At 42.0% G+C, this 12,250-nt stretch overlaps 1 protein-coding gene across 1 annotated transcript in view; it reads left to right on the top strand.

Moving 5' to 3' along the window:
- The window catches only part of STARD9 (StAR related lipid transfer domain containing 9), a 143,639-nt gene that overhangs the window by 42,763 nt on the left and 88,626 nt on the right, over positions 1 to 12,250 (top strand). The window lies entirely within an intron of this gene.

Here is a 12,250-nt window from a genome sequence, read left to right as displayed (position 1 = left end):
CCTGTTTGAAGAGGTAATTAACACGAATAGGACAATGAGGGACTTTTTTTTCGACTGCCATTGCTTTGCACTCCAACTTGTTGCATGTATTTTTACCATTTTGATCCAAGACTGAAGTGTTTTCAGCTTCAGGTCTACAACTTTAAAGACTCTGTTTACAACACTCTTCCTGCCAGACCTTTGTTTCTTACTGACACTGTCCGTTTACATTTGGATGAAATGCGTCCTATTTGTAGAATTCCAGTAAAGATTACAGAGGGTGATTTAAGGGCTGTGTACAGGACGGGCAAGCCGAGGCTTGTGGAATGACCTCATACTTTGTGTCTTGACTTATCTGTCCCATTGAAGCGCTACCTGGAACTGGATTGCTCTTTGTTTAATTTGGTACATGAGAACAGAATAGTGGAGACATAATCATTGTTTGTACAAAGGTTACAAGTGGACATGGAGTCAACAATAGAGTAACTTTAGTAACATACAACTTGCAAGTATTCATTGGTCATCATCAGTTTTGCTGTGTTGAGGATTAAATGCATAGATGAGGAAACATACCTTTTGTATTTTTGTGATCAACCTTTTCTTTTTTCCTTTCCTAATTTGGGTCTGCAAAGATCTGAAATAGAAAAATACATGAAACGGTATTCTGCAGGGCTGCTCAATTTAATAGGTTGTGTGTGGAGGCTCAACTCTCAGAATAAGCATCAGCTAGAAACTAGAATTGGGACTGCTCACCTGTATAAAAACCAATAAAGACCCCAGGTAAAAAAAAACGAGGTATGGCTAATTAAAAGGTTTGTCAAGTTGTGAAATATTGATGACCTATTCTCAGGATAGGCCATCAGTAGTAGATTGGCGGGGGTTTGGCACCTGGCATCCTTGTTGATCAGCTGTAAGCAATGCCTCTGTGCTTCTAGACTGATCTGGTTTCTGCAGGGAGTTGACCGCTCTGTTTCCACTGCAGTGGCCAGGTTTGGTATTGCAGACAAAGTTCCCATTCGCTTACATGGGAACTTAGACTGTAATACCAGGCCTGGCCACTGCAATGAGAACACAGCTGTCTGCTTCCTGCAGAAATCTGCTCAGTGCATAAGTGCACTGGCCCACTAATCAGCTGACCAGTAGGGTCCCAGGTAATGGACCATTACCAATGTACTATTGCTGACCTATCTTTCAGATGGTTCATCAATAGTTTACAACTGGACAATCCCTTTATATCAGGTCCAGTGCAAGCATTTAGCAAAGTAGTTAGAGACCATACATGAGACAGTGGCTCACTTGTGCCATGAATGTTGTACTACAGTTATTCTCACTTCAAGAGGATGAATGCCTTAGTATATTAGTACCTTGCAGAGGCACAGTATGGTGACACGGTGAGTGACTTCATTGTACAAAGGTGTACGGACATCATGTGTTTCTCTTAAGAGTCCATGCACATAAACTATCCTACCAAAACTAATTGGACACATGAGCAGAAATCAAAAGTAGCATTTATTTATGCCCCAATGTCATCAGATACTCTGTTTTATACTTTCTACGAACGTCTGATCCATTTCAGCTGTTATTACCCTTGATTCATCCTGCAAACCTCTGAGGATATGGATGTTGCATGATCGGACTGGCCTGCATAGAGTCCTGATCTGAACCCTGTCTTTGGGATGAACTAGAACCATGGGTCAGGAACTATGACCAGCATCCGTCTTCTTTAAGAGAACTCGCCAAACATTTGCAGGATGAATGTAGGAGATTAGCAGCTGAAGTGTATCCGACGTTAATAGAAAGTATGCCATGGAGAGTATACGATGTCATTAGGACCAAAGGAGCCCCACTAAGTAGTAACATAAATACTACTTCAGAATCTTGCTCAGATGCCCAGTTTCTCTTGGTGGGATAGTATAGCTCTGCCATGTGATTAAATATGTAAACTATGGAACTTCTTTTTAATAATTTAACATTGGAAATGAAAACATGAAGAATTTGGGATCTAACATGAAATTGGAATACAACATTTGCAGGTATATTGTCTAGAATGATTTAAGCTTTGCAATGTCTCAGGGATGTGAGAAGAATATCATTACTTTGTGAAGAAGAGGAACTGCTTTGCTTAAAATGTGGCATTTGTTCGAGAAATGGGGAAACATGCACAGACTCTGTCTGCCAATAGCACAGCTGCTCCATACAATAGCTCTTCAAATGGCCTGAATTTCACAGGCATAACATCACTTACTTGGCTTCTTCATTGCTCATAGTTGTTTAGTTGTTTGTGTGTTTTTCTGCAGCCAGATTTCCTTTATTTATTTCCTAAAGCTTTGAAGTTGAATTCATCCTCGGCGGTTTGAGAAAACCAGGTTTTGGTACAGAATATATTAGATTCAACAAGTGTGTTTATATATTTCATTTATTTATAATATATACATTTTCTTTGTATAATGTTAGAATTTTAGAACCAAAGAGTTAATAGTGTTTGAAAAAAAACTTGGTGATGTCAGACTTATTTTTTATTTGAAAGTTTAATTACATTTTCATAAAAAATAAAAAGAGAATTGCGCCAATGTTGCACATGCGAAATTTAAAAAACATGACTAAACCCCAATCAAGAGGTGAGGATTATAGCGTTAGTTATGGACAGGCCCATGCAACTGTGAGGGCCAATACAAAAATGATTAATGTGCAGTGGAGGCCAAAATCTAAGAAAACAGAGATCAATTCCAGAGTGCTGAATGTGATTTGGCGACATCTGACTTTGTAAAAGGGGGGCTTACTTCTGTAGCATTGAAGACGCAGGCACCTCACTTGTGGAGAAAGGGGGTGTAATAAACTGAAGAGTGAAGAGAAGGAAAAAGGGAGAAGCTGGAGGAGTCTGGAGTGCATCCCAGGGCAGAGTGAAACTGGAATGAAAGACAGCTGTTTCTATGGCTGCTGTAGATGAAATAGAATAAAACTCCGGAGAGCGAGCGCCAGGCATTGGGGTTACAGCGAATGGCAGCAGAAGACTTTTCTCAGGCTGTTAGTGGGGGGTGGTTTGGAATCTATCTCAGTAGTGCCATATGGTGATATAACAAGCAGAGGCTTCTGGGAATTGAACAGTCAGCCCCTCCAACATGGCAATCTCTACAAATCAATACTCTAAAGTCAAAGGATCCATAGATTTCTATTTACATGGAACAATCTTCCTATCCAGCCGCTTCTCTGATGCCTTTGCACTATGCTAGTCGCTGCACTGGCTGCCCATCCACTATAGAACCCAATTCAAACTCCTCACCCTCACCCACAAAGCTTTCCATGGCGCTGTGCCAAAGTATATTGCTTCCCTCCTGTTCCCACGGGACGGAAATCTTACGGACTGTCCACAGCGGGACCGCACGGAAATTTTGCAAGATTTCCGTAGCAGAAAAGCCGCTTTAAAACCCACGTTCGGCACGGGCTTGAAGCGGTTTGTCCGCCTGTATTCCGCTGCGGCGGTCTCTCCCCATAGAGAGAACAGATGGGGATTTTTGTACAGAGCTCCAGACTATGTATGTGCTATATAAATGAGTAAAATACATTTAAAAGTAACTGATTTAGCGGCCTGTAAAGATGACGGTAAGCTGAGCGCTTCTTTCCCTTTTTTTCAGCATATGCAACGTGGTGTAAGAAAGAACGCGATTCCTCAAATTGGGCCACCTTCTTCCTTTGCTCCATGGTTGAGTTCTGATGCTCACATACCCATTGTGGGCGCTTTCAGGGGTCAGCATCATCACTTTGACCAGTCTGCTGCTACATAGCTGCAATGCCCCTTGTGTTCTAGCACCTTTCTATTAAGGCCAGCATTAACCTTTTCACCAATTTTTGCTACTGAAGCTCATGTGTTGGATTGGGCCAGACGGGCTAGCTCACTCTGCATGCATCAATGAGTCTTGGGGAAACTCCTAAACCTGTCACCTTTGTTAACTACTAACAACTGCATACTGGGAACACCCCACAAGACCTGCCATTTTGGAGATGCTCTGCCCCAATCATCTAGCCATCACAACCTGGCCCATGTCAAAGCCACTCCGATCCTTATGCTTGCCGATTTTGCCTGCCTCAACACATCAACTTCAAGAACTGTCTGTTCGCTTGCAGCTTTTTAAGATTGCTAATCAATGGTGTAGGATATTTAATTAACGTTCATTTTAGGTGTTAATGAACATTTTTTTTCTTCTTTTTGTCATTTGATCATTTCAAGCTTCCTCTCTCATAGTTAACACATACTGTATAATGTGGGGATTGTTCGCTGTACGCCTACTTTTTGCTTTTTTCTGCAAGTAGTTTGCAGCACACAATGACTTTCTGTATTTTGACAGAATTAATGACGCATGTGTCACCACTTAAATGCTTTTCCTTCTAGACCCCAGACTATGGATCCTTTCTAGAGTTCATTAGCATATTCATTGCTGCATGATGAATATTAAAATGTATGGGGGGAATAGAATGTGTTATTTGTTAGTTAATGTAGCAACCTTTAGAGATTCTAATTCAATTTGTAAAATATAAGATTTGATATAGTTATAATAACTAGACAAATATTACAAATACACGAACTGCTGTGTAATATAATACAGTAATGAAACATATATATTTGTAACCCCTTTTTTCATTCTGGGAACTTGTACATACAAAGAGTCAGATTTCCCATATGGCCAGATGGCAGGTGCCTATGGGTTGCTTGACATGCTTCGAGAATTTGCGCAATTTAGCAGTTAATTGCTTGTGTGACTATTAGTTTGAGAGAAGTGAAGGATATGTGTTGACGCCTGGGGATTCCTGGAGGTTGCAATGCAGTTGTAATCGTAGTCAGTCACATAGTACAGAAGTGCGCCTCTAAAGTTTTTGATGGGTGCTTTCAATTTTGATTACGTTTGCACACAGCAATTTGCCGATCTTATGATTGAACTTTATTGTGCACCTGAAGATCTCCGATTTGGATCATCTCTAAAGTCTTCAAGTAATTTTTAGCAGATATTGACAGGCATTGTGCATTGATCCCTGTTTGCAAAGAAGGATGCGGGGCAGGAAGCTTGATGAAGCTGCTGGTCAAAGGCTGCAGGAGCGTGTGAGAGCCGAGTATCTGAGGTTAGAATGGCAGTCCTACTGGGACCACTGAAGAGAGCAGGGAGGGAGGACCCAGCAGGGCTCAACTGAGGGAAGAAAGGAGACTTTTATTCCTGGGATTAGACAGGAAAACACCTATCCCAAAACCATGTTGTGATTAAAGAGGTTGTCAAGTTGTAAACTAGTGATGGCCTATCCTTAGCATAGGTTATCAATCCTAGATTGGCGTGGATTTGTCACCTTGGACTCTTGCTGATCAGTTGTTTGCTGGGTCATTGTGCTTTTGCAAAGAGTGGATTTCTGCAGGAAGTAGACAGCTCTGTTCTTACTTTAGTGGCCAGGCTTGGTTATGCAGGCCAAGTTTCCATTGAAATGAATCGGAACTTTGCCTTAAAATACCAAGCCTGGCCACTACAGTAAAAATGCAGCTATAGAAACCAGCTCTGTACACACGCACACTGGCCAGAGAAAAGCTAATAGATTGACGGGGGTCCATCCACCTCCTATTACTAAGCTATCCTAAGGATAGGTCGCAACTCTCTTACGACTGGACAGCCCCTTTAATGTAGGGACATGGGAGACCATAGTGTTAATTTGCGCTAGGGCTAAAAAATTCATCAACTTGCATGAAAAGAAAGTCTAATGTACGGTAAATTCTACCTAAATATGTTGTCGCTGTAGTATATATTGAGCGTGTGTGTTTCATCATTCTAAATTTTGATTTTTAAGCATTTTACTCCTGAGTAGACTATTTAACTGGCTTGTTGAATAGCTATTAACATAGTTGTCATGATGCACATCTGCACACTGTATGTGGTTACGTCATTTCTACAATGTCAGATGCTTTATTTCTTTTCTTGATTAAAAGAACGTGGGAGTAGCGTCCATGTAATAATGATATCGATACCAGAAATATTCCCTCTGGTGAATGTCAATGTTGTTCTTGGAAGAACATAGAAAAGCTGTAGTGAATAAAAAGCACCATTATTATTTATGTGTTCTCTTAAAAAAATATTTATTTTTTGAGCGTTCTCTTTGCTGCCAGTTCCCTAATTATAATAAGTCACTTTTAGTCGATGTGAGTGCATTTTACCATCCATATTACAACCTCATGTGGTTAAGCTCAGGCAATCCTTGTTTACAGAAAGGACCAGCCTTCATTATCGGCACCTGCCTGCAGCCAATGTACATGTGCCCTGCACCTGCCTCTAGCCTTAGGCCTCGTGTGCACTGGGAAAATGCAATCCGCGCAGAATCTGCCGCAGATTCCACACAGATTTGCTTTAAATGGTATTTTTAATTGCATGTGGATCTCCCCACCTATAGATAGCGATGTCGCCGATCCGCACGGAATCCGTGGTAAAATACAGCATGCTGCGTTTTTTTTCCTGCACGTGAAAAACGCAAATCAATTAAAATGCCATCCGCGGGTGCAAAATTTAATTTAATTGACTGCAAATGGCCAATGATTCCCTATGGGCAAAATTGAATACGGATTTCACCCGCGGAATCCGCAATTCAATTTTGCTAGTGGACATGAGGCCTTAGGCCGACTGCACATGACTGGGTCGGATTCCACATGTGGGAACCCACAGTGGAATCCAACCATGTGCCCAGGCGCGGGTGGAAGCTGTCTGCGCGAAATCCATGCAAAAATGGAGCATGCTGCGGTTCTCCTCCACTCGCAGGAAGTGCAGTAGGGTTTCCATGAGTGTGCAGGAAAAAGCGATTTCCCTTAGCATGCAGTGAACGGTATTTGCTGCGGATCCACAGTGCGGATTCCGCCGCAAAAATCCATTCGTGTGCAGGTGGCCTTATTCACATGATCATTATGCCACGTAAAAGGGCTGTAAAACGTATTTGTTGATGTAAGACAACTTTAATTACTATTCCTGTAATCATCATTAATATTTCCATAGCACACAGGATGCAGATTAGCAAGAAAAAAGAATGAATTAGTAGCTTGATGGAAGTAATCTTTTTTTTTTTTTTTTTTCCAATTTTTTTTTCATAGCATAGCTACATAGTCTACAGCTTATTTTAAGCCCTATTTAAAATCCTGTGACATAACGTGTAAAGGGAAATCCTTAGGGAGAAGGTATTTTTAAGTCGCATTGTTCTGGACTTCCTGTCTCCGGCTTTGACTCTCTAACTTTTGGGGGAGGTGTCAAACAAGCGCGTGGCAGCTGTATAAGTTGTGGCTTTTCTTTGTGATACTTTCTATTATTCTTTGACATGTTGACAGATACAGCAAATGCCATAAATAATGCTACTAAGTTACTGAGGATAACAAATGTTCTACCGAGGTAAGTATCACATAGCGTTGTCCTTAATTGGACTCTACATAAAAGACTAATAATATTGAAGGGACAAACTTTGACTTTAAACATATCAATTCCGCTCTGTTCTCCTGATACAAATTTTGGGGTTTCCCACGGCTCCTGTTGTCCCTCGTTGCACACTGGGATATTAATGACAATACATGGATGTCATAATAGGCCTAATGTTACTGCTGTGGTCATGGCTGTGTGCTCAGAGAGATGACAACAATTGCTCCAAGACCAGAGCAGAAGGGATAATATAAGTATTTTGCAAAGAATGTTCTTTTCAACTTTTGGATCTATATTGATCCCAATTCTTTCTTTTCTGTGTTTATCTAGGAGGAAGAAAAAACTTTAAAAATTAGTAGATTATATAAATATAATAACTTATTAACATGACTGGCTCAGATAAAGCAGCTCAGCTCTAGTACCTCTAAATAATACAGTCACCTAGGAATGGTCAGATACCAGTTCTACACAGTGAGGCTGATTAGTGCTGTTACCGCATGTGATCACAGGGGATTTTTTTTCTTCTTTGGTTGGAGTAGTTCATTTTCACTTTTATTCTCTTTGAGCCCACACAGCCATAAATATTTCTTTCAGCGATGATTTGTCTCTGCAAACTCTTTCCATCCTGTCACTACCCCACTGAACTTTTAGTGCCCCCTCTCTGGCTCCAAAAAGTAGTAATGCTCCCTCTGCGTCCAGCAAAGTAATAGTGTCTCCTCTGTGCCCACACTTGGTTATAGCGCAGTTTCTGAAACTCCACTTATATAGTCATCAGTGCCCAAACTAAACCTGGATTCATTGCTGAAGACAACCCGGTTCCACTACATAGCCGTCCAGTTTTGTCGTTCACAACACCATTGTAAACTGAGGTGATGGTGGGTGGGTGTCAAAGGCAGCGCATGTAGTGGGCGCCGTGAGACCAAATGTCCTTCAGCCAAGCGCCTAGAAAAGGTTCCGACAGGGGGGGCCTCTAACGATGGTCCACCTATCTCTGCATGAAGGACAACAAAACAGTTGGAGCTGTTTTTGCTTGTTGGACAATCAGACAATCCTTTCTACTTGTAATCTGTCAAGGGCGTCCTGAACCCAGTTGCCTTATGTCCATGCCCTCAGGCTTCCACTGGTCCCAACACCTAGCAGTCTGGTCAGAAGGGCCCAGGTGGCGGGCATTTTGTCGATATGACCATCCAGCTTCTTGCATTCCAATAATGTGCCCCCTCTGAAATTCTGTTAAATGGGCGAAATCTCTTTGATTGCGTCGTAGAGACGTCTAGTGGTCAACAAGCTCTACACAAGCAGAAGAAGAGGCCACTGCACACAAGGAGCCTCTGAGAGCCTCTTTATAAGCCAAGGGTGCAATCACTTTTAGGGCCTCAGGTGGCAATACTGTTCATCTAATCATGCCACGTTTCTAATCATTTGTATATCTGCCTGAGATGTAACTGAATGCTGAGTTCTGCAGCAAAACAACAACTTCTTCTAGGTGCTTTTATTTATTTATTTATTTATTTATTTTTTACGAAAAATGTAGTACTGTAACTTGATTTGGGAGATTTCCAAGTCATTGCCTCATACTATTGTTGCAAGTGTTGGTTTTCTTCTCCAACAAAAACATTTTTCAGAACCTGCCATGAAAATAAGTTTGCAAGGAGGATTCTAATTAGTGACTAAAGAAAAAAGAAGTGCAAATAGAAAATATATATATATTTGTATTAGAGAATGAAATTAATTTCCCAATCTATTCTAAAAACCACCAACAAAAGGGAGGATTACTTTAGGCTGGCTGTCTACAGGCGATATTACATAGCGTGATCCGTGGCGATAGATTGCATGCAGATCATGCTTGAAACGCTTTCCATAGGATAACTATGGAAAGGGCAGTCCGATGTACATGAGCGGGAAAACCATAGCGATTTTCTGATTGCGCCTAAAAATCGCGGCATTCCACGATTCTCAGCGATAAATCTATAATTAAGATAGGCTCATTGCAGTGACCTTTAGTACTCCCCCACAGCGGAAAATCGCTTGTGATATTCCATCGCAGCCGTGGACAGGCGGCCTTAAAGAAAACTTTTCCTGCTGTAACTTTTTTTTTCCTTTAAATTTGTGGCAGTTCCACAGGTAATTCTTACTGTTACATATAGATTGTTCTTCAGATACACTGCAGAATCAACCCTCTACATTCAAAGGCTTTAGAAGCAGCAGCAGCACTAAGGCCCCCTGTCCACGGGCCCCCTGTGCACGAGCTGCCGCCCGGGAGCAGGAGCCGGCAGACGGATCTCCGCTATCAGCCTATCTGACAGGCTGACTGCGGAGAAGCGCGGCTATTCACAGCATGCTGCGACTTGCTGGCCGCAAGCGGAGAATCGCAATGATTCTCCGCTCGTGGACAGGGGGCCGGTGCTTTACCGCCGGCAAAATCACGCCCGTGGACAGGGGGCGTTATATTTTTTAATGCTATATTGACAAACATAAGATGGCAGTTGCTATGGATACGATGTTTGTGTTAATATCTATTATATGAGCAACCAGGGGATCCTTAAAGGGGATCTGTTAGCAAAACCCCTTTTTTAGCTGTGTCCTGCATCCCTGTACGGTGTAACCTGTTGAAAGAAAACCATTAATAAAAACAAAGAAAACTTACCTAATCCCCTTGTATTTGTGCCCTCCCTTGTTTACTTGCCACGTGAGGGTTCCTCTCCCATCAGGTCCGGCACGCCGACCTAGCCGCGTCTAACCTCTGACGTCCTCGGAGAGAGTCAATGGCGAGTGCGCCAGCGCGTCTGGAAGGGGGATGCATGCGCACTCGCCGCCACAGCCAGGCTAATCAGTGGGCGATGCGTCACACAGTACTTGCCGTCCGGCAGTGGTTAAAGCAGTGGGTGAAGCTGGAACTTTGCCAGCTTCTGCACTGCGCTAGAAAGGCTGCAGGAGGGACAGGAGAAGAGCAGCAGGTTCCTGGTGACCGGCTCGGTAAGGCACAGGTGAGTATAGATTTTTTTATTTTGCTGACAGAACCCCTTTAAGGGCTTCCTCTTATGTTTATAGTCCTAAATGGCTCACAAGTACTTGACTGATATCTCATCATACATGGATACCCAATGTGCTGTGTTCAATATATACGGGCGTTCTATTCGTGCGCAGTAAGCTAAATCTTTGCGCCATAAGTTGTATGACTGTTACCTAATACCAATAAGTTTAAACATAAAGGTAGCAGGACGGACAGTTTTCTCCATGCAGAATTTTCCCCGTGTGTGCTGCGCATCAATATACATGTATTGTACTGATACTGATCTTCCGCAACATCTGCCGTAGGGAGGGCATCAGGAGGCCGCCGTAAGCTGGATTTGCAAGCGGCAATTATCACCCTAATAGTTGCTTGGAATGAAGGCGTTGTAGCGCGTTTCAAACACCGCGCCAGTCACTGTCAAAAGCGGGCTGTGTGAGAGTGGCATAAGGCTGCCTTTGAGATAATCACGTGAGGTTTGTGCATTGCGAGACTCCGTTCTTTTGAATGGTGTCACACACAAGTGATGTTTTCCTGCATCGCACCGCGATGTGGGAAATACATTGCGTTATGCTCTCTTTCTGCATACTCACGCATCACATCTCCCATTCATTTTAATTGGGCCGGCAGCAGCATCGCACCATAAGCTAGGGGCAAGCGATGAGAGGTGTCCCAATCGGAGAAACTCCACCCTCGCACATCCCCAAAGTGATACGAGGCAGTTTTGACATAACACCAAATCACATGGTGGCCAGCGCAACATCTTGCTGTGATTCACGCCCCAATATCGCGCTCGCCCGTGTGAAGTTAGCTTAAGGCTTCTAATATAAGAGCACAAATACTTTATCTTTGCTTGACCTTGTTTACTAGTTTTTCCCATTCTTTCTTGTTACCTGGAGACAATGGAACATCAAACATGTCCTCGTTGTAGAAGTCGGTGTGTGCTGTACCTGTTTTGCTAATATTGATCTAGGGTTTCTCAGTCACCTCCTTGATACACATGTGAAATCCTCAAGACCTTCTCGGGTTATGAATAACCTGCTTCGTTATTGTTTATCCAAGGGAACTGATTATTGTGCTCATTACTACTCAACTGGATGAAGCTTATAAGCAAACTGCAATCCATTTTATCTAATCGAACAGTAGTATTAATTTACTATTTACATGAATTATCTTTTGCATTATAAAATCGCCAATCAAAAACTATTTAAATAGTGATCAGGGGTGCAGCCTGAATTTAAAAAAAAAAATTTCTGGACAACTTACAAAAAAAAAAAATCACAGCCTGCCAACATTTTTGACAGACACATTGAAAAAACATATTGAATGACAAAGACTATAAGTGATACGTGTTCATAGGTCACTAATATGAGTTCATTATCAGCATTTACACGGAGCTGTAAAATGATAATTATAGACATAATATTCCGCTCAAGTACCAGGAGTCTCAAAAATAATGACTGACGCATCTATTTTTTATTTTAAGTTGTGATGTAGGATTATAATTGGAATAAATGAATTAATATGGATGTTTTGTTGTGAAAGTTCCCCAACTTCTTCCGGCTGCCGAACCTTAACCTATTTTTAATATGGCTGAAGGCCATCACCATAGACAGCATATCAGTACTGGGCCAGGAATCGTAGACCGCCTGAACTTTTAATGGAAATTGTGTCTCTTCCTATAGGCTGAAAACACCCCCAACCTTATGCCTACTTAGTGCTCATGACTGATTCATCATATGCCAAAATTATTTTAGACCCCTAGAATCAAGTCCGTAACTCAAACTGCTAGCCTAAAAAATCAATTTACATTTTAAGGCCTTTAAAAAAAATTAAATAAATA

This window comes from Eleutherodactylus coqui, chromosome 6 (genome assembly GCF_035609145.1).
Source record: "Eleutherodactylus coqui strain aEleCoq1 chromosome 6, aEleCoq1.hap1, whole genome shotgun sequence".
Lineage (NCBI taxonomy): Eukaryota > Metazoa > Chordata > Amphibia > Anura > Eleutherodactylidae > Eleutherodactylus > Eleutherodactylus coqui.
This window is presented reverse-complemented; position numbering and strand designations above follow the sequence as displayed.